The 22,202-nt window shown below is 35.7% G+C and overlaps 1 long non-coding RNA gene across 3 annotated transcripts in view; it reads left to right on the top strand.

The window, feature by feature from the left end:
- The window catches only part of LOC309863942, a 67,840-nt gene extending 49,627 nt beyond the window's left edge, over positions 1–18,213 (top strand). For 2 of the 3 annotated variants that reach the window (XR_014311309.1, XR_014311310.1), the window contains 2 exons: positions 12,978–13,045; positions 17,060–18,213. This is a non-coding gene — a long non-coding RNA (uncharacterized lncRNA). Of the gene's footprint in view, positions 1–10,416; positions 10,461–11,644; positions 11,689–12,977; positions 13,046–17,059 lie in introns of all 3 variants that reach the window. The other variant, XR_014311311.1, reaches the window with a different exon arrangement.
- The last annotated feature ends 3,989 nt before the right edge of the window (positions 18,214–22,202 follow it).

Raw genomic sequence — 22,202 nt, 5'->3', positions numbered from 1 at the left:
CCCACCCCCTTCTCCCAAACCCCCTCCCCCCAGCAACCCTCAGTTTGTTTTGTGAGATTAAGAGTCACTTATGGTTTGTCTCCCTCCCAATCCCATCTTGTTTCATTTATTCTTCTCCTACCCACTTAAGCCTCCATGTTGCATCACCACTTCCTCATATCAGGGAGATCATATGATAGTTGTCTTTCTCTGCTTGACTTATTTCACTAAGCATGATACGCTCTAGTTCCATCCATGTTGTCGCAAATGGCAAGATTTCATTTCTTTTGATGGCTGCATAGTATTCCATTGTGTATATATACCAAATCTTCTTGATCCATTCATCTGTGGATGGACATCTAGGTTCTTTCCATAGTTTGGCTATTGTGGACATTGCTGCTATAAACATTCGGGTGCATGTGCCCCTTTGGATCACTACATTTGTATCTTTAGGGTAAATACCCAATAGTGCAATTGCTGGGTCATAGGGCAGTTCTATTTTCAACATTCTGAGGAACCTCCATGCTGTTTTCCAGAGTGGCTGCACCAGCTTGCATTCCCACCAACAGTGTAGGAGGGTTCCCCTTTCTCCACATCCTCGCCAGCATCTGTCATTTCCTGACTTGTTGATTTTAGCCATTCTGACTGGTGTGAGGTGATATCTCATTGTGGTTTTGATTTGTATTTCCCTGATGCCGAGTGATATGGAGCACTTTTTCATGTGTCTGTTGGCCATCTGGATGTCTTCTTTGCAGAAATGTCTGTTCATGTCCTCTGCCCATTTCTTGATTGGATTATTTGTTCTTTGGGTGTTGAGTTTGCTAAGTTCTTTATAGATTCTGGACACTAGTCCTTTATCTGATATGTCGTTTGCAAATATCTTCTCCCATTCTGTCAGTTGTCTTTTGATTTTGTTAACTGTTTCCTTTGCTGTGCAAAAGCTTTTGATCTTGATGAAATCCCAATAGTTCATTTTTTCCCTTGCTTCCCTTGCCTTTTGCGTTGTTCCTAGGAAGATGTTGCTGCGGCTGAGGTCGAAGAGGTTGCTGCCTGTGTTCTCCTCAAGGATTTTGATGGATTCCTTTCGCACATTGAGGTCCTTCATCCATTTTGAGTCTATTTTTGTGTGTGGTGTAAGGAAATGGTCCAATTTCATTTTTCTGCATGTGGCTGTCCAATTTTCCCAGCACCATTTATTGAAGAGGCTGTCTTTTTTCCATTGGACATTCTTTCCTGCTTTGTCGAAGATGAGTTGACCATAGATTTGAGGGTCTATTTCTGGGCTCTCTATTCTGTTCCATTGATCTATGTGTCTGTTTTTGTGCCAGTACCATGCTGTCTTGATGATGACAGCTTTGTAATAGAGCTTGAAGTCCGGAATTGTGATGCCACCAACGTTGGCTTTCTTTTTCAATATCCCTTTGGCTATTCGAGGTCTTTTCTGGTTCCATATAAATTTTAGCATTATTTGTTCCATTTCTTTGAAAAAGATGGATGGTACTTTGATAGGAATTGCATTAAGTGTGTAGATTGCTTTAGGTAGCATAGACATTTTCACAATATTTATTCTTCCAATCCAGGAGCATGGAACATTTTTCCATTTCTTTGTGTCTTCCTCAATTTCTTTCATGAGTACTTTATAGTTTTCTGAGTATAGATTCTGTGTCTCTTTGGTTAGGTTTATTCCTAGGTATCTTATGGTTTTGGATGCAATTGTAAATGGGATTGACTCCTTAATTTCTCTTCTGTCTTGCTGTTGGTGTAGAGAAATGCAACTGATTTCTGTGCATTGATTTTATATCCTGACACTTTACTGAATTCCTGTATAAGTTCTAGCAGTTTTGGAGTGGAGTCTTTTGGGTTTTCCACATATAGTATCATATCATCTGCGAAGAGTGATAATTTGACTTCTTCTTTGCCGATTTGGATGCCTTTAATTTCCTTTTGTTGTCTGATTGCTGAGGCTAGGACCTCTAGTACTATGTTGAATAGCAGTGGTGATAATGGACATCCCTGCCGTGTTCCTGACCTTAGTGGAAAAGCTTTCAGTTTTTCTCCATTGAGAATGATATTTGCGGTGGGTTTTTCATAGATGGCTTTGATGATATTGAGGTATGTGCCCTCTATCCCTACACTTTGAAGAGTTTTGATCAGGAAGGGATGCTGTACTTTGTCAAATGCTTTTTCAGCATCTATTGAAAGTATCATATGGTTCTTGTTCTTTCTTTTATTGATGTGTTGTATCACATTGACTGATTTGCGGATGTTGAACCAACCTTGCAGCCCTGGAATAAATCCCACTTGGTCGTGGTGAATAATCTTTTTAATGTACTGTTGAATCCTATTGGCTAGTATTTTGTTGAGTATTTTCGCATCTGTGTTCATCAAGGATATCGGTCTATAGCTCTCTTTTTTGGTGGGATCCTTGTCTGGTTTTGGGATCAAGGTGATGCTGGCCTCATAAAATGAGTTTGGAAGTTTTCCTTCCATTTCTATTTTTTGGAACAGTTTCAGGAGAATAGGAATTAGTTCTTCTTTAAATGTTTGGTAGAATTCCCCCGGGAAGCCATCTGGCCCTGGGCTTTTGTTTGTTTGGAGATTTTTAATGACTGTTTCAATCTCCTTACTGGTTATGGGTCTGTTCAGGCTTTCTATTTCTTCCTGGTTCAGTTGTGGTAGTTTATATGTTTCTAGGAATGCATCCATTTCTTCCAGATTGTCAAATTTATTAGCGTAGAGTTGCTCATAGTATGTTCTTATAATAGTTTGTATTTCTTTGGTGTTAGTTGTGATCTCTCCTCTTTCATTCATGATTTTATTTATTTGGGTCCTTTCTCTTTTCTTTTTGATAAGTCAGGCCAGGGGTTTATCAATTTTATTAATTCTTTCAAAGAACCAGCTCCTAGTTTCGTTGATTTTTTCTATTGTTTTTTTGGTTTCTATTTCATTGATTTCTGCTCTGATCTTTATGATTTCTCTTCTCCTGCTGGGCTTAGGGTTTCTTTCTTGTTCTTTCTCCAGCTCCTTTAGGTGTAGGGTTAGGTTGTGTACCTGAGACCTTTCTTGTTTCTTGAGAAAGGCTTGTACCGCTATATATTTTCCTCTCAGGACTGCCTTTATTGTGTCCCACAGATTTTGAACCGTTGTATTTTCATTATCATTTGTTTCCATGATTTTTTTCAATTCTTCTTTAATTTCCCGGTTGACCCATTCATTCTTTAGAAGGATACTGTTTAGTCTCCATGTATTTGGGTTCTTTCCAAACTTCCTTTTGTGGTTGAGTTCTAGCTTTAGAGCATTGTGGTCTGAAAATATGCAGGGAATGATCCCAATCTTTTGATACCGGTTGAGTCCTGATTTAGGACCGAGGATGTGATCTATTCTGGAGAATGTTCCATGTGCACTAGAGAAGAATGTGTATTCTGTTGCTTTGGGATGAAATGTTCTGAATATATCTGTGATGTCCATCTGGTCCAGTGTGTCGTTTAAGGCCTTTATTTCCTTGCTGATCTTTTGCTTGGATGACCTGTCCATTTCAGTGAGGGGAGTGTTAAAGTCCCCTACTATTATTGTATTGTTGTTGATGTGTTTCTTTGATTTTGTTATTAATTGGTTTATATAGTTGGCTGCTCCCACGTTGGGGGCATAGATATTTAAAATTGTTAAATCTTCTTGTTGGACAGACCCTTTGAGTATGATATAGTGCCCTTCCTCATCTCTTATTGTAGTCTTTGGCTTAAAATCTAATTGATCTGATATAAGGATTGCCACTCCTGCTTTCTTCTGATGTCCATTAGCATGGTAAATTCTTTTCCACCCCCTCACTTTAAATCTGGAGGTGTCTTCGGGCTTAAAATGAGTTTCTTGGAGGCAACATATAGATGGGTTTTGTTTTTTTATCCATTCTGATACCCTGTGTCTTTTGACAGGGGCATTTAGCCCATTCACATTCAGGGTAACTATTGAGAGATATGAATTTAGTGCCATTGTATTGCCTGTAAGGTGACTGTTACTGTATATGGTCTCTGTTCCTTTCTGATCTACCACTTGTAGGCTCTCTCTTTGCTTAGAGGACCCCTTTCAATATTTCCTGTAGAGCTGGTTTGGTATTTGCAAATTCTTTCAGTTGTTGTTTGTCCTGGAAGCTTTTAATCTCTCCTTCTATTTTCAATGATAGCCTAGCTGGATATAGTATTCTGGGCTGCATGTTTTTCTCGTTTAGTGCTCTAAAAATATCATGCCAGCTCTTTCTGGCCTGCCAGGTCTCTGTGGATAAGTCAGCTGCCAATCTAATATTTTTACCATTGTATGTTACAGACTTCTTTTCCCGGGCTGCTTTCAGGATTTTCTCTTTGTCACTGAGACTTGTAAATTTTACTATTAGGTGACGGGGTGTGGGCCTATTCTTATTGATTTTGAGGGGCGTTCTCTGAACCTCCTGAATTTTGATGCTCATTCCCTTTGCCATATTGGGGAAATTCTCCCCAATAATTCTCTCCAGTATACCTTCTGCTCCCCTCTCTCTTTCTTCTTCTTCTGGAATCCCAATTATTCTAATGTTGTTTCGTCTTATGGTGTCACTTAATTCTCGAATTCTCCCCTCGTGGTCCAGTAGCTGTTTGTCCCTCTTTTGCTCAGCTTCTTTATTCTCTGTCATTTGGTCTTCTATATCACTAATTCTTTCTTCTGCCTCATTTATCCTAGCAGTGAGAGCCTCCATTTTTGATTGCACCTCATTAATAGCTTTTTTGATTTCAACTTGGTTAGATTTTAGTTCTTTTATTTCTCCAGAAAGGGCTTTTATATCTCTCGAGAGGGTTTCTCTAATATCTTCCATGCCTTTTTCGAGCCCGGCTAGAACCTTGAGAATTGTCATTCTGAACTCTAGATCTGACATATTACCGATGTCTGTATTGATTAGGTCTCTAGCCTTTGGTACTGCCTCTTGTTCTTTTTTTTGCGTTGAATTTTTACGTCTTGTCATTTTGGCCAGATAAGAGTAAATGAAGGGGCAAGTAAAATACTAAAAGGGTGGCAACAACCCCAGGAAAATATGCTTTAACTAAATTAGAAGAGATCCAAAATCGTGAGTGGGGAGAAAGGGGATAAAAAGAGGTTCAAAAAGGAAGAAAGAAAAAAAAAGAAAAGAAAAAAAATTTTTTTAAAAAAAGAAAACACCTGAGAAAAATGTAAAAAAGAAAAAATATATATATTAGATAAACTAGTAAAAAATTGTTAAAAAAGAAAAAGGTAACAGTTAAAAAAAAAAATTTTACCCGAAGGCGAGAAGAAAAAGAAAAAAAGAAAAAAAAAATGAAAAAGAAAAAATTAAATTAACTGCAAGACTAAAAAAAAATCACAGGAAAAAAGCCATGAGTTCCGTACATGGCTTTCTCCTCCTCTGGAATTCTGCTGCTCTCCTTGGTATTGAAACCGCACTCCTTGGTAGGTGAACTTGGTCTTGGCTGGATTTCTTGTTGATCTTCTGGGGGAGGGGCCTGTTGTAGTGATTCTCAAGTGTCTTTGCCCCAGGCGGAATTACACCGCCCTTACCCAGGGCCGGGGTGAGTAATCCGCTTGGGTTTGCTTTCAGGAGCTTTTGTTCCCTGAGCGCTTTCCGTAGAGTTCCGGAGGACGGGAACACAAATGGCGGCCTCCTGGTCTCCGGCCCGGAGGAGCCGAGAGCCCAGGGCCCCACTCCTCAGTGCGCCCCCAGAGAACAGCGCCCAGTTACTCCCGTCTGCCTGACCTCCGGCCGCGCTCCGAGCTCACCGAGCCTGCGATCGTTTCAAGGTAACACCGAGCTGTGAGCTTACTGTCGGCTCTGTCTCTGTAGCCGGCTTTCCCGTTCCAATACCCGCAAGCTCTGCGACACTCAGACACCCCCGATCCTTCTGTGACCCTGCGGGACCTGAGGCCACGCTGACCCCGCGTGGGCTTCGCCCCGGTTTAGCCTCTGGACTGATGTCCCTCAGCGGAATAGACTTTTAAAAGTCCTGATTTTGTGCGCGGTTGCTCCGCCGCTTGCCGGGAGCCGGCCCCTCCCCCCGGGGTCTATCTTCCCGTCGCTTTGGATTCACTTCTCCGCCGGTCCTACCTTTCAGAAAGTGGTTGCTTTTCTGTTTCCAGAATTGCTGTTCTTCTTCTCTTCGGTCTGCCGATGGATTTTCAGGTGTTTGCAATCTTTAGATAAGCTATCTAGCTGATCTCCGGCTAGCTGAAGCAGTCTCAGCTTGCTACTTCTCCGCCATCTTGACTCCTCCCTCCGGCTCTTGTCATTTTTATCTTTAGTTTCTTTTATACACTAATACATTTGAATCATTTCACACCTTACCTTATCATATATGTCCAATATTTCCCCATCTTCATTCTATCCTCTGCAGTGTAAGAGGATGAAAGTGGGCCTTTTTGATTACAATGCAAGTCCTGAAGGTAAGCTTTACATTGCTGAGACCTCCACTTCAAGGGCAGCTCTCTCTGAAACACATTTCCAAAGGCACAACTAGAGAGAGGTCACTCCACCCTTGAAGCTTGCTTTGTTTTAGATATGTCTGGATGACTTAATTTCCACAACTTGCTCTTTCCATCCTTAATTTAAATTTCCTCTCTTATGTTTTAAATTCACCAATGAAGAATGAACCCATGAAACCCTAGTCACCCCACACTCACCCCCAATGAAAGCAGAGACCGGATCCAAATGCTCTCTCTCTTGTTATTCTCTCTTCCTGTCTTCTCTCGTTCTTTTTCTTTCTCCCTCTTCCTAAAAATCACTGTGTGGACCCTAAACTGTATACCCTCCAGGTATTACTTTATAAGTAATAAGGCTTTCTTTTTTTAAGGTTCCCTGATGGCCATTGTTGAGGTGCATCTTGCATTCACAGTAGGACCCACAAGGGCTGGTTCAGTCAACAACATTGGCTCAGAAAGGAAGATTGTCTCTGGTCTCCTGATGGGCACAGCTGGTATTTCTAACCAATAGCCTCACTAGACTAAGACCAGCAGAAATCAATTCTCGCATTACCTGGCTCATTCTTGTTATCCTAGAATGTCCCTTCACTGCTATCATCATATTTTCATTACATTTTTCATATGTTGAAGTTCCTTCTTAGTTGGTCACATCCTTCTGGCTTTGGCTATTGAAATCACTTTAAGAGTAAGTGATTTGCCAATACCTTTTTTCAGGTGAACACTTGGGAAAGTTATTATTTTTTGAGACTTTGCTTGTCTAAAAATGTTTTTTATTCTGTCTTTACACTTTATTTATAGTTTTGCTGGTAATGAAATTCAAGACTGAAATAATATTACTTCTGTGTTTTGAAGGTTCTATTTCAGTATTTTGTAGCTTCATAGAACTCTGAAGCCATTTTGCCATTTTGAATATTGATCCTTTGCACATAAGCATGAGTTCTCCCCACCGCTTTAATTTCTGAAACTTAGTGAAACTTATCTTGGTTTTTCATATCCCCAAATTTCCTGTGATATGCCTCAGTATAGGTCCATTTTTGTTCACTCTGTTGGGCACTCTGTCACCTCAATCTAGAAGGTTATCTCTCAATTACATTAAATTTTATTGAACAGTTTTTTGGGGTAGTCTCCTTTTCCTTCAATTATTTTTGCCCTTCCTCACTCATTCTTAATCAAAAATAACTTTTTTACCCAAAATATTTTTTACCAAGCAAGCAATAGGAAATAGGTCAAATGGTTTCTTTTTTTACGGAACTTTGCGATTCTTACTGCAGTGAAAGAGATGGATGATGTTTGCTTTTATTACCAAGGAAGCTGACATTTCTACTTCTCTCTGTCCTCCTTACCCTATAAAGGTAGGAATAAAGTATAGGATAATTCAGAAACTCTGTAGGATATTCTACAAACAACACTAAAATGATCTTGGAACAAGTGATAAGACAGTTAAGAAAATCAGATAACCATTTATTGTGAATCTATTGCTAATCAGTAAAATCTGGGAGTCATGCAAAAGGAACACTGGCTCTCAATAAAAACAAAACAAAACAAGACATCAGTTTGAATAAATTTTCTTAATGAATAAAATTTCTGGGGTTATGAGAAGATTCACTCCTTCACTCAGCTGCCATTGGTTAAATGAGACAGCTCGTCCTGTTTAGTAGATAAAATAAACTGTAGTTATAAACTACAACCTATCAATAATAAAGTCAGACTTCCTATCAGAATGTCTTGTATATTTTCTGAAATCTATCCAGTAAGTAAAACCAAGTAATTATGAAATAGTGTTGCTTTTTTTTTTTTTATGATTTTACTTATTTATTTGGCAGATAGAGATCACAAGTAGGCAGAGAGAGGGGGGGAAGCAGTCTCCCTGCTGAGCAGAGACACCAATGTGGGGCTCCATCCCCGGACCCTGGGATCATGACCTGAGCTGAAGACAGAGGCTTTACCCCACTGAACCACCAAGGTGCCCCAATAGTGTTGCTTTTGATTGATTTTTTGAGTGAATTGAAGGTGAATCCCCAACTTTCTTTTTCAAATTACTGAAGCAAAGCATGGTTTTAAGATTTTGCTAGGTGGCTCAGTGGGTTAAAGCCTCTGCCTCAGGCCCCACATCAGGTTTTCTGCTCGGCAGGGAGCCTGCTTCCTCCTCTCTCTCTGCCTATCTCTCTGCCTGCTTGTGATCTCTTTCTGTCAAATAAATAAATAAAATCTTAAAAACAAAAAAAAAAAAAGATTTTGCTATACACATAAACATTCAATGATTGAGTGGTGGTCATCCAGGCAAGCTCCTAGGGGCATACTCAAGTAAAAAAATGACTGAGAGATTCCAGAAAATGATCTGGAAGTCGCAAAGACATAGAGCCTAGTTTTCTTACGCATTCCCATGAACAAAGCGTGAAGTCACTCATATTGCTTTTGATCAGGAGGATGAGCTACAGCCTTTCAGATAGCACATCCAAAAGCAAATCTCACACAGAAAACTATGTTGTCCATCTCTGGGTAAAAGAAGAAGATTCAAGCCTTTGGATATTCACTAAGGCTGCTTTGAAAATAGAATGTCAAATATTAATACAGAATTTGGCCTAATTTAATAGTTTTTCTTTTCCTGTTTTGTAAATGACAGTTTTCTCAAAAGCATTAGAATTATATTTTATACCTTAGCTATATCACATCACATTTGTTCAATAATTTTGCTAATCAAGAGTTTCTGATAAATTGTATAATCATTTAAAAGTTAACACTTTGTTTCATGATTTCACCCCAACTAGTGTCTGTGTCTATTTTTTTAGGTCATTGCAAAATTTTATTAATTTGCTTTCAACTTGTGGTTTAAAATATTATAGATTTAGGCCAGAACTTCAAATATTTTCAGTTTAGTCTTTATAGCTAAAGTCACATAGTATTATTTATACAAGACCAGTGCTCTAACCCCTGAGCTATGGAGCCATATAGTATTATTTATGATGCATTTCTGTGTGTGTGTTTTAATCACCTGCAACAAATATTCTTTTAGGTTTTTTTTAGCTTTTAGATTTTAATTTTTATCAAATTGTGTTTCTCATACCCTCATTTGAATTTATTATATTAAGAACAGTAATCTCTGAGCTACTTAGTAAACATAGATAAAGGCAGAAATTTGCTCACAATCAAAATTTTTATTTCTACCTCTATTTTCTGATACTACCTTGGTTTAATGTTATTGTAATCCTGAAATGTATGTTTGTGGCTCTGGTCATCATTATAATGGAAAATCCCCAGTATTTCAACCAGAAGCTGGAAGATTTGACATCAACAGATTCTGTGTTAGTGACAGATAAATGGGATTTTTTTATGCAATATTTAGCAGCTTTAAGGTTAGTTAAAGGAAATCTCAGTCCCACTGGCCAATTTCTAGAGTCACAAATGAGAATAAACTGAGAAATGAGGCTCAGAAATAAAAAGTGATTTAGTGGACCAGAGCACCACAAAAAGTTTATAGAAAAGTGGTAACTAAAACACAGTTTTCTTGACTTTTGCTTGTTTTACCTGATTTATAGTTACTTATGTCATTATTATGATATGTCTCTGATCAAAGATTTGTTATTAGAAATATTTGAGTTTTTATATAACTTATACAACCAGTTAGTAATTGTAAACCTCCCATAAGTCTCAGGCCATGTCTATGGCCTACTCCTAATCCTAGGTGCACACTGGAGTCACCTGGTCAGCATTAAAATAATATGATCAGCTATATCCTATCCCTAGAGATTCTGATTTAATTAGTTTATAGTTGCACTTAAGCACCAATATTTCTAAGTTTTCCCTAAGGGAATCTAATATGTATCCAGGGTTGAGAATTTCTGCTATGTGTTATGCAACACTGGCATCACCCATTTACATTTTCAGACACTCAAGAACATATAAATCTAGAATTAAGAAAGAAACATTTGGAAATGGGGTTAGAATTTATTAATTTGTGCTTCTTCTTAGGAGTCTGTCCTACTACATTTCTGATGGCTAATCATCCAGTGTTGGTAAAGTTTCACTACTATTATATTTCTGACAACTTCAAACTTCTTAGTCTGAACTAAAATATGCTCTTTTTTTTTACTCAAAATTACCTTTATAATTTTTTTTTGGCGAAGCTTGAAACTGAATAATTTTATTGCGTTTATTCTTATATCTTCATTATCTTCATCATTTTCCTGTGACTACTAGTGGTTTTATCCACTGAACAGCAATATTAAGTTTTTTCAGTGGCTACACATTTTGAATTATTTCATTGCTATTTATAACAAATCCAGCTGCTCCTTTTGCATTTAAATAGGACTAAATGTTTGCCCTTCAAATTATAGAGGACAAAAAACTTTCCTTTACCCGAATTCTAGTTCCAAAGACTTATAGTTGGTTTTAAGCAATAGTTTCATTCTGTATTGGGAAATCTAAAATCTGTTTAAGTTTCAGCCCTTGCCATTAATAAATTGGCATGAATCCCAATAAGTACCTATTATACATCAGTATGCTAGTATAAGCAAAGTATACAGAAGTCCAATGACTGAAATAATAATAACTTGCTTTTATATAGTATATTATAGAGAACCACAAGTTTCGTGCTTTGAAAAAGATCTATATGAGTTGCAGAGATAAGAATACAAGAAAAAATAATGAATGATATAGGCAAACTGTATAAAAATTCCATGATAAACATTGGGTTGTATAAGAGTTAAAAGCATAGGGAAATTAATCATGATAAATATTTATGAAAGCCTGCATGAAAGAGAACATGCAAATGACTTGAACTTTGTCCTGTCTTATTTAAATAAGGAATATGAAGGGTAAGGAAGGTGTTTTATGCAAAGAAAATGGCATAAAGAAATGTGTGTGTGTGTGTGTGTGTGTGTGTGTGTAGACATAGGTGGGAAAGAAAGACTCTAAATGAAAAGAAAATGTGTTGACATTAGGAAGAAGTTATGTAAGTGGTGTGGAAGCAATGTAGCAGAGTTATTAAAGAGTACCAACCTTGAAGTCTGATTGATATGGCTTTTTTATGATGTGAGTTAATTTTTTTTACTTTTTAATTGAAATATAATTGCATATAACATTGTATAAGTTTAAGGTGTACATGTTGATTTGATGTATTTATATGCCAAAATATGATAACCACTGTAGCATTAACTAATACATCTTTCCATCACATAATTATTTCTTTTTTATACAGGTTTGAATTCGTACCTTACTCTTACTAGCTATGACCCACTATGGGTAAGTTATTTACTCTGTAAACCTCAGTTTTCATATTATTAAAATAGAAACATTACACCACCTGCCACATTCTGGCTGATAAAGGAGACAATCCTTGTCAAGTACTTAACTCAGTGTCTGTCCTCAATAGATACTAGCTAAAATTTAAATGAAGCCAAGCAAAGAAATAATACATTTAACATGGTTGGAAATTTGCTTGTCCCATGCTATTTTATTCTTTTTGCTCAGAGGGTATCCATAAAAGTAGAAATCAGTAAAGGAATCTGCTTTTTCACCTTGTCCTAGGTGGGTTGTCTGGAAGTATATACTTTATGGTATATTAATGTTTATGTAGTTACAAGGAGGAGGAAGTAGTAGCAAAGAGGACTAGCAGATGGTGTGCTTCAAAGGCTGTGTTGTTGTTAAGCCAATTTAATGGCTCTTACTTGGGCACTGGGCCAGATACAAAGTCTGCATGGTCATTTTTATTACCGAGGTGATGAGTATCACAGGCTGCCTGATTCACAGTTGACTTTTGTCAACCTGTACCATGCACAACCTATATTATGGTGCACCCCAAGTGGTATGCAACAGATGCAAATGTGGAGTCATTATGGAAATGAACCTTCACTCTTATTAACTCACACAAGGTGTTTATGAGGGTCATCACGCCTTTCATTTGGCACCTATGTGAGATCTGACTCTTTCAGAGATGGTGCTAATTCATTTTCAGCAGCAATTTTTACTCTATTCACTGACTGGCCTTTTGAAAACCTCCTAAATAAATGTGGAAAACAGACAAAGTGTCTTAAAAATTTAGTAAATGACAAATGGGAAGAGAATCATTTTTCATCTGCATAATGGAGAGGGTGTCCATTGTATATAAACACTCTCCTCATTACTCAAGTCAACTATTACATTATTATTTACTTAATTTAGTAGTCAAATTCATGAATACGGACATAAACCCATCAAAGTTATACTTACAAATAGTATTTAATTTTTTTCTATTTTGAAGGAAAATACAGTTTGGCTTGACCTATGCCTACTTTAGAGAAGGATAAAATAACAATCTAATTTTAAGTGAAATGTGTATATCTACAGGCTTTTAGAAATAAATCATAGTTAGATAAAGTAAATTGATTAATCAGAATAAATAATCAGCAGTTGGTTATATGCTCATAACTGGTAGAGATTAATTTCCAAACTTCAAAGTGCATGGGAATGGCATTTTCAAAAATCAAAAGAAAACTAGACTACTTTATTTTGAGTAAATTCATTTTAAAGGCATATCTTTCCTTTTGATTTAGGTATTTTTAAGAAATGCAAAACATTGGAAAGGCATGAAAAAAATGAGGAGTTGTAAGCACAGTAAAAAGTAAGTAAACATCATTTACATTCTTCTAACAACATTGAGAGAAATTTTGAATTGCCAGCATAATTTAAAATATTGCTTTTACAAATTTTATTTTTCAGGCATTAGTTTTGATATTTATGCATGAAACAAATGATAAACAACTTTCATTAATTTTACAATTCCACCGGGAAAAAAAGGAATACTTTTATTACAGTGTTCTTTCCTGTAAATAATAAATTCTTACTTACAAGATGAAGTGCTATAGTTTCTATCTATAAGAGAAAGAAATGTGTGAGTGTCATAATCTTTTTGTAAACAGTGATACTTTCTAGCCCTCCCAAATGTTGTTTCAAATCCCTTACAAAATTGCATTCTAACCATTTCTGTATTAATCCTTCTGTATTTATTTAACATTTATTTCTAGCATTTTCATAGTGTACAATATCAATAATAAATTATTTACTTTTATGTTGAGTTATGGAGGTAAAAGATAAAGGAAGACAGTAATGATAGAATTTATCAGAGTTATATACAATATCTTAGCTGAGTCAGTCATTAGCTGGTGGTTTAAGATGAAAGTATAAAAGCACAAAATTCATAAAATAATTTCAAAACATTCAGCAATGAACATTTCAGTTTTATATTTTTGTGGACTTTATCTAAGATTGTTCCTCTTTTTTTTTCTTTAAAGATTTTATTTATTTATTTGAGAGAGAAACATGAGAGAGAACATGAGAGGCAAGATGGTCAGAGGGAGAAGCAGACTCCCCATGAGCTGGGAGCCCGATAATGGACTCGATCCCGGGACTCCGGGACTGTGACCTGAGCTGAAGGCAGTTGCTTAACCAACTGAGCCACCTAGGCGCCCCTGTTCCTCTTTCATTAAGTTAAAAATATATTTGCCATTTCAATACCTATTAATTATGAATTTTTAAAAAAGATTTTATTTTTTTAAAATTTGACAGAGAGAAAGAAATCATAAGTAGGCAGAGCAGCAGGCAGAGAGAGAGAGAGGGAAGCAGGCTCCCTGCTGAGCAGAGAGCCTGATGAGGGGCTCAAACTCAGGACCCTGAAATCATGACCTGTACTAAAGGCAGTGGCTTAACCCACTGAGTCACCCAGGTACTCCCAATTATGAATTTTTTGATTACTAGAAAAATATACAGATATAGTTTATTTTTCTATTAAAAGAAATCAAGGTAGATGTGGTTCATTTCTATCTGTTCTTTTATGGAAACACATTTTTTTCCTACTCCTAGACAGCAATTGGCATTTTCTATGTAACCTTCCTTCACTAATTAATTAATTAGTTCTAGAAGCATATTTTTGGTTCCCCACCATGTACCAGCTCTAAAAAGTACTTCATAGTTAGCCAGGATGCCATGAGTTGGTCTTTCTTGGATGGGTATCATTTGTAAAATGCAAATGTATCTTTTTTTTTTATTGTTTTTTGTTTTTGTTTTACTTTGTTTTGCAAATATATCCTTTTACCTGTGCTGCTATGAACTAACTATTCCCACAACTAAAATATATGGTGTATTTTTAAACTTCATTTATTTTTGAGAGTTTACAAAGAAATCACACTGTTTAAAGTTACACATTAACAAGGTTCTTTTGAGATTTTTAATTTTGAAGATAAAATATTTGGGGGCTTCGGTCAATAACCTAAAACCTTAAGGTTTCACTGTCCATTTGTCCTAGTGTTAGACTAGTGAACTAAAAATGATTTTCTGAGTCAGACTGGTGCACGTTATGCCCCAATAATGGGTCCATGATTAAAGGAGCGAGACTGATACAAAGTGAAGGTCAAGCAAAGCTTTGTTTCACACCAAGCATCAAGAATCTAACCGAACATTCGGGGCCGCACCTCTTACAAGAGAGGGTGACCCTTCTCTGTTTCACAGACTAGCTTTTAAGGACAAAGCCCATGCGGTCGGGCCTGGCCACACACAGGTGGCCAATGAGTTGTAACACACACAGGAAACTCTACAGTGATGCTGGGTGACCAACTGAGTTACAGTTTACCCTAGAAGACATTTGAACCAGTCTATTACACCTTGATTGAGATTGGTGCCCAAAAGGCTCCCAAAAGGCAGGGCCCATACTCCTTGGTAACCAGGGAGACAGTATGCATCCCCCCACTGATAGGAGGTCTCCACCTGGCCTGACCCACCTTTGTATCTGGGCTTTGTTACCTGAAGCTGGTTTCCGGGACTTGTCTCCAAGTAAATCCCCTGGGGGAAGGGGAGCAGGGACACAGTTTCTAAATAGGTCCTTACAGTGCAGACTCCTGTTTGTTCCCTTGGCTCACCTTCATCTGAAGTTTGAACAATCACATACAGTGTCTTGTCAGATTCTTTTCAGCCTTCTGCATCTATGTAAGGTAATAATAACTTTTCCCCAGAATCCAGACTTCTGTTAAACTGTGAAAGAAAGTGTTTCTCTTTAATCATTAAAATATAATATTTATGTCACATCTTCTATTTTAGGAAATGCAAATTAAAATTTACTTCTGTTCAATATCTATCGGGTTTTATTTTGAAAAATAACAAGTATTGTGTGAGATTCAAATTTGCTTAAAGTTATTATTTTTAATCCATAGGTTATAAGACATTTGTGGGTTGGGAAATTAATCGAATACTTCCTGGCCAACTTTTAAATACTAAATGAACTCAGAATACAATGAAAATTTCAGAGGACATCTTAGACATTAAGAGTATCTGTTGTTTCATTACATATGTGTGTGTTTATATTTATATATGCTAATACATATTTTGTTCTCATTCATAAAGTATTTTATGTTTAACTGTTAATCTATAACATCACTAAATAATGTGCCTGTATTCTATTATTCTGGTACCATATAAAATTATTCTGCATTGGGATAGTGTTGTCAGTTTACAAGAAAGGGCATTATAAAACAATAACAACACTATACAGAGTCTGTTGTTTATTTAACAAAGGAAGTGGTAGATACTGTTATTCCTTTAGTATCTGAACCATACTTACTACTTTGTAAGATTCCAGAGGAGAAATATACTTATGTTTTTTGGGCTAACAATGATTCTTCTGATAAATTTACTATTTCCATGTCTGTGTGTGTGTGTTTGCAGACAAACAGAAATCTTGAAACAACATTTGTAGGCTCTTCTCTTACAAGTAGATAGGATCTTACAGCTTGCATATTATACATTAACTTAATATTGATTTCATTTTACATTGTGAACATTTAATTCAATTTTTCTCTGCTTTAATTAGCATTTATTTTAATCTTGGCTTACAGTTAGAATTTTAAAAATGAGGTATAGAATGAATAAATCCATATGTAGAACATTCATATATCCATCATAAGAAATGAAAACCTGCTTGATCTGCTTCTTATAGAGTCTTTATAATAACCAGCTGATTGTCAGACTGATCATTTCAAGGCTGACCTTGAATAGGAGTTATGACAGATGAGATGACCTAAATGTTTTGGATGGGAAATATTCTTTACACACTTACATTCTTTCTTTAGAAAAATAATAAATATCTGATTTTATAAAATGTATTCAACACACAAAAATATTTTCATTTAACATTAATAATTTGTTTAGCATTAGTATTAAGGTTGTAGATTCTAGAGGCTGAATCCAGGGAGTTCAAATGTTCTGTGTCACTTACTAGCTATGTCACCTGGAGCAAGGCATTAACACCGCTGTGTCGGAATACCTTATTCTTAAAGTGAGGACAATAATAAATCTATCTCTTAGAGTCATTTAGAAGATTAAAGCATTGAATATATGCAGTACTGAGAACACTATTTGGTTCACAGGAATAGCTGTATAAGTTAGCAATTATTTCCATCCTATTCCAGTCCGCATCTACAAAGCTTTTCAGAAAAACAATCCTTTTAATACCTTCTCTTTTCTTTTTCTTTTGCAAACCTCAGATCATCCTTCTACATTTCAATGACATGCCTTTCAAGAAGTTCAGAAAACCCTGCCATTTGGTTCAGTAAATTAGTTTCCTTAATCCTTTTTTTTTTCCCCCTAGGTTTAGAAAACTTCAATGGAGCTTTGCTTATGTTAGAGAAATGAGAAAATCTTAGGCAAGTGTGATAAAGAAATGACAAGAAAGATTTCCAGATGGGAAGACTATGCACTTGCTCTGTGAGTTCTGGCATCACTTAGATTTAAGTACTTGCCTTTATCTTTTGCTTTCAAACTGAAGAAATCTTTTATATTTAAAATTCTATTGATGTATCTTTCCCTTTTGCTCAAGATAATACTCAGTATACATGTTTTCCAGTTTTCATTATAACTGAATAGTAAGAGTTCATACTTTTTATGGTGTGTAATGAAAAAATATGATTTCTGCCTAAAACTTATTATCTCTCTTACCCATCTACCTTCACTATCTCATCGAATTTTTTCTCTCTTCCAAGTTTTGTGCTCCATTTTCCATCATATTTGGTATTACAAAAATAGAGCTGCTGTTCATCCCCTCACATAGCTCTCCTCTACAATATTGTGAGTGTATACATGAGCAAGAGTCTTGTTCTTAAAGAGTCATTACTACACTGAAGAATCAATCCACTAAGCATAGCTCTTACTTTTTGTAAAAAAGATATTGAGAAAGTATGAGATCAAGTTAAAATGCTGACTTTGAAAGAGACTAAAGCTGCAGCATATAATAGGAACCATGTACTAAGAATGTCCTCTTTTCCTCACACTGTTCTCTTCCTCACACTGTTCTTTTCCTCACACTGTTCCCTTCAGAAGAGCAGAGCTATTTGTAGCCCCTAGATGCAAGTACTGAAAGCTCTCTAACTCTTGTCTACTTGTTCCTCAGGTATTAACTGAAATACTGTTTTGTCTAACAAAGTCTTGTATTTTACCTGGCCCAAAGTTCCATGAGAATAGTTTCTTCTTTCATTATTGTATTTTCAACTTTTATTGAACTAATTGTTATATAGTAGTCATTGTTGAATTGGCTCAATCAATGAATTAAAGATGACTAAAATTAAATGTAGATCTTCTTTCCTTTCTGACTGAAGGCCATAAATAATATGGATCGTGTGGAAAAGTTAGTTTTGTTTTTGTTTTTGTTTTTTGGCTTTTAACATAGGATTCACTCTTTGGAGCAACATATTACAATAAATGAAATCAGGAAACTCATTTCTATGTATCAAGTTTTAATATGAATTTTTAAAAATTCAAATGAAAAATGAATTGGCCTTAATTGAATAAAGCCCTTGGGCAAGTACTACTGGTACAGTAATTTACTAAAGTTTTTGTCTTATTTAATTAAAAACTGAGTAATAATTAAAAGTTATTGTATGGATGCCAGAAAATTTAATGTAGTCTTTTCTTTTCCTTTCTTTCTTTCTTTCTTTTTTTTTCTTTTTTTTTTTTTTTTTTACAATTTAATTTACTTATTTGACAGAGATCACAAATAGGCAGAGAGAGTGAGAGGAGGAAGCAGTCTCCCTGCCAAGCAGAGAGCCTGATACAGGGATAGGTCCCAGGACCCTGAGATCATGATCTGAGCCAAAAGCAGAGGCTTAACTCACTGAGCCATCCATTGAGCCACCCAGGTGCCCCTAGTGTAGTCTTTTCTATGAAAAGTTCCACGAACAGTTCAGAGAAAATATGTGAAACAAAGTAGCAAATAAATTTAAGAAATATCACATACATTATGTTGTTTTAGAAAGTCACAATTCACATTAATTTATTAAAACCTCTGAGAAATCTTACAATAAAGAGATATGCAGCCTTTAAAATGTATTTGCTAAATGTGTTTGACCGCATTAACAACGCAGGGATTAGTGTTTCGAGGAAACACTTTGGAGAACATATAGGGAATAATTTGTATCATTTTTATGTACAACCTGAGGAAGGAAAATAAAGAAAATGTTCTTAAGAGAAACATAGTGCTCTCTTACAAGTTGAATTCCTCATAATAGAAAAAATTAAACTTTTAACACCTACAGGAGTTGTTCCCCTAGAGTTAGGCATATGGGAAAGTAAATAAAAAAGCAGGTCTGAAGTATGAGATCAATAAAAGGGGAAATGGGACGGATGAATCTAGCAGTGATTGCATTCAAGGAGGTAATCATTAAATAAAGTGAAATAGAACTGCAGGCTGAAGAATCGGGCATTAGGAGTGGAATCAGCTTGAACTGAAAGACATCTATACTTTTTGCTTCAAGTGAAAATAACAAAAAGGAGAAATTTTATAACTCTTCCCAGTTGTCTCCTCACTTATTTTTCTCAACCAGTGGATGCAGATTCATTTCCTTAACCTTGCACCTTGACTAATGGGAACTTTCAGAGCCATATTAGATCACCACAAAAAAGAAATATTTTCACAGGTTTTGAGTCTAAACATCAAGCTATTTTTGAGAACAGATTGATGACCTTTATTTGTCATGTTTCCCAAATGGAAGTCAGAAGTATTGAATTCTCTCATTGTACTGTATATTTTAGGAAAATGTGATCTCTTAAGTACAATGGGAGGCTTGCAATCTCAACATGTAGTGTTCTGAAGTTACATATTTTCACTACATTCTATATCACCTACTAAACCTCTCCAAACACAAATGGGAGTGTATTTCAGCAGAGATATTTTCCTGAAAACTAAAGAAGAATTTTTATAGATATTAATAGCAGTTACTGGGAAAGTATTGGTAAATTCTAATATTTATAAAGAACCATTACATTGTAACAAATAGAATAGAATTGGGAAACAATATATCAAAGGTCTATACTTGATTATCATGGAATTCTATTAATAAAAACAAAATTAGTAAACAGAAAACTTCTAATAGCCTCTAAGGAGCAGAATCAAGATGCCAGGATTTATGGAAACTATAGCCAGAATCTACTGTCACTTACTAATGGCTTAGCAAAAATGGATAGATTGGGGGTGCCAAGGTGGCTCAGTCAGTTGAGTGTCTGCCTTCAGCCTAGGTCATGATCTAGGAGTCCTGCATTGAGCTCTGGGGAAAGCATGCTTCTCCCTCTCCCTCAGCCTTTCCCCCCTGCTCATTCTCTTTTTCTCTCTTGCTTACTCTCTTTCAAATAAATAAACAAACTCTTCTAAAAAATGGATAGATTAGGAATTAATTTATTTAAAAAAAAACTACTTGTTGAGTACCTATGTAAAGATCATTAGACTAAGCACTGAGAATATCATAGTTAACCTGGAATATATGGTTCTAGAACTCAAGAATCTTACCATCTGATGAGGAGTATAAAAAAGAAGGCAGAAAGAAAAATTTGTAGAACATATTTAATGATAAACGGTATGAAATAGCTTCTATTGGAGAAGGTTGTGAGTCAGAGAAGAATTTTTAGAGAAACTGACATTTAATTTATAAACCAAAATATAAGTAAGTGCTAGAAAGATTAAGATGAGAAAAGAAGATGGATTAAGGCAGAGAAAGGAAAATAACATGTAAAGCCCTGAACGTAAGGGAAATCACAGAGCATAATAGATGGGAGCATTCGAGAGTGAAAATAGGATCAGAGTACTAAGTAACTGTAGTGTTCCAGTAAAACATGAGTTGGAATAAACTATGGGAAAGGTAGAAATAACAGAATGAGTAGAAGGGTTTGAAACATATTGAATAATATTAATAGTAGGTAGAAGAATATCCAACTATTATTAAGCACTGCCTGTTAGACACTGTAGTGAATGCTTTCATGCATTATGGCATTTATTCCTCCCAAATTTCTATGAATTAGATTTTTTTTTATTAAGACAATTTTTTAAGAAGAGCTTAAAATTCTCAGCAAAACTGAGGGGAAGATACAGAGATTACTTCCTGTTCTCACATGCATAACCATTCTCATTATCAACATTCCCCACCATTGTGGTGCATTTTCTACAACTGATGAACCTGCAACATTATTATCACCCAAATAAAATTTACATCAACATTCATTCTTAGTACATTTCAGGGGTTTGGATAAATATATAATGGCATGCATCTATCACCATAGTATCATACATAGTATTTTCACTGCCTTAAATACCCTCTGTGTTCCTCCTATTTAATTTTTAAATTGTAAAATTTTCTCTTCTTTGGCCAATGGGAGGTTACTAACCTTACTTAGCTACTAAGTCCTTTTGAAACCAAGTGCATTTGCTATTCTGGGTCTTTAGCCTCTCCAACAGGGATTTTGATCAGGATTACATTGAATCTATGGACTAAATAAGGAAGAACTGACATTTTGACAATATTGAGTCTTGCTATACATGAATGTAGAACATCTATTTACTTCTTCTTTGACTGAGGTAGATATTTTTAAATGAGAAATTTTATTTTAAAATTATGTCTTAAAGGAATTTAAAAATAAAGAATCTAAGACTCAAAGAAGCTCAAGGTCACATAACACCAAGAGAGGAATAGGGATTTAAATCCAGGGTCTGATTCTCAAGTCCATTCACTTCTCCACTCTATTAGGAGAGAAGCAATTAATTTGATGTAGGGAATGGAGAAAGAGAAGGGCTAGAAGTATTGTGTTTAGTTTTCTTGTTTAGCTGGGTTAATAATGCTATTTGATGAGGTAGGAAATATGAGAAGAAGATTAGGGTGGGAAAAATGAGTTAAAGGATAGCTATTCCATGTATGAAATATTCTTGGGGTATACAACTATAGATATTTTTATCTATGTGACACAAATAGAAGTATAGAAGTATACATTTTCACTAGATAGTTGAAATATACATCTGGAGTTCAGAAGATAGAATGTAGCTATACATGTAGATTTAGGAATTGTTTGTATAAATAGCAGAGGAGAGCCAGAATTTATTTCCACTGGTGAGTCTAGAATATTAGCATTATAAAAAACAGTGATGAGGTAAAAAATATGCCTTGATTGATGATGGGTACCAGGAATTGATATATGTGGCACTTCTAAATGTTCTCACTTAGCCTGTCATTCAAAAGGATGATTTGCAAAACACAAGAGATGTCCATTTATACATTCACTAATTCATTTAATCATTCATTTTCTGTGACACACATAACCACTGTAATAACCTAATTCAAGTGCACAATTTATTCAGAAAACCTATAATGGAAGATTATATGTTACAAAAATATATTTCATTTTTCTTTGCTTTCAGACCAGGACAAATGAGTTTAATTCTTTTCTGAGACTAGATTCTGTATAATCGTCATTTGGGG

Source organism: Mustela nivalis, assembly GCF_964662115.1.
Source record: "Mustela nivalis genome assembly, chromosome: 4".
Lineage (NCBI taxonomy): Eukaryota > Metazoa > Chordata > Mammalia > Carnivora > Mustelidae > Mustela > Mustela nivalis.
Note: the sequence above shows the minus strand (reverse complement) of the source record. Positions and strands in the feature narration are given on the sequence as shown.